General features: G+C 42.2%; 1 non-coding gene across 1 annotated transcript; it reads left to right on the top strand.

Annotated features, from left to right (window-relative positions):
- Positions 1-778: 778 nt before the first annotated feature.
- On the top strand, positions 779-886 carry LOC130951836 (small nucleolar RNA R71). Its single transcript, XR_009074115.1, has one exon. It is a non-coding gene; the product is annotated as a small nucleolar RNA R71 (small nucleolar RNA).
- The last annotated feature ends 432 nt before the right edge of the window (positions 887-1,318 follow it).

Genomic DNA, 1,318 nt, shown 5'->3' with positions numbered 1-1,318 from the left:
CCTCTCCAAATTCGGCCATGTTGATGGCCTTGCACTCTCCTTTTGGATTTTCTTCTGTATTGCTTGGGAGAGTACTTGGAGGGAGTTCAGTAATTCTCTTGCTCAGCTGTCCCACTTGTGCCTCCAAATTCCTAATGGAGGACCTTGTTTCAGTCATGAAACTTTGAGTGGTTTTGATTAGATCAGAGACCATGGTTGCTAAGTCAGAGTGGCTCTGCTTAGAATTCTCTGTCTGTTGCTGAGAAGATGATGGAAAAGGCTTGCCATTGCCAAACCTGTTTCTTCCACCATTATTGTTGTTGAAACCTTGTTGACGTCTTTCTTGATTCTTCCATGAGAAATTTGGATGATTTCTCCATGATGAATTGTAGGTGTTTCCATAGGGTTCTCCTAGGTAATTCACCTCTTCCATTGAAGGGTTCTCAGGATCATAAGCTTCTTCCTCAGATGAAGCATCCTTAGTACTGCTTGGTGCATTTTGCATTCCAGACAGACTTTGAGAAATCAAATTGACTTGTTGAGTCAATATCTTGTTTTGAGCCAGAATGGCATTCAGAGTATCAATCTCAAGAACTCCTTTCTTCTGACTTGTCCCATTGTTCACATGATTCCTTTCAGAAGTGTACATGAATTGGTTATTTGCAACCATTTCAATTAGCTCTTGAGCTTCTGTAGGCGTCTTCTTCAGATGAAGAGATCCTCCAGCAGAGCTATCCAAAGACATCTTGGATAGTTCAGACAGACCATCATAGAAAATACCTATGATGCTCCATTCAGAAAGCATGTCAGAAGGACATTTTTTGATCAATTGTTTGTATCTTTCCCAAGCTTGATAGAGGGATTCTCCATCCTTCTGTCTGAAGGTTTGGACTTCCACTCTAAGCTTACTCAATTTTTGAGGTGGAAAGAACTTTGCCAAGAAGGTGTTGACTAGCTTTTCCCATGAGTCCAGGCTTTCTTTAGGTTGTGAGTCCAACCATGTCCTAGCTCTGTCTCTTACAGCAAAGGGGAATAGCATAAGTCTGTAGACCTCAGGGTCAGCCCCATTAGTCTTGACAGTGTCACAGATTTGCAAGAATTCAGCTAAGAACTGATGAGGATCTTCCAATGGAAGTCCATGGAACTTGCAATTCTGTTGCATTAGAGAAACTAATTGAGGCTTAAGCTCAAAGTTGTTTGCTCCAATGGCAGGGATAGAGATGCTTCTCCCATAGAAGTCGGGAGTAGGTGCAGTAAAGTCACCCAGCACCTTCCTTGCATTGTTGGCATTGTTGTTGTTTTCGGCTGCCATGGTTTCTTCTTCCTTGAAGATTTCTGT

Source organism: Arachis stenosperma, chromosome 1 (genome assembly GCF_014773155.1).
Source record: "Arachis stenosperma cultivar V10309 chromosome 1, arast.V10309.gnm1.PFL2, whole genome shotgun sequence".
Taxonomy (NCBI): domain Eukaryota; kingdom Viridiplantae; phylum Streptophyta; class Magnoliopsida; order Fabales; family Fabaceae; genus Arachis; species Arachis stenosperma.
The sequence above is the reverse complement of the archived record's forward strand: the minus strand, read 5'-3'. Positions and strand labels throughout refer to the sequence as shown.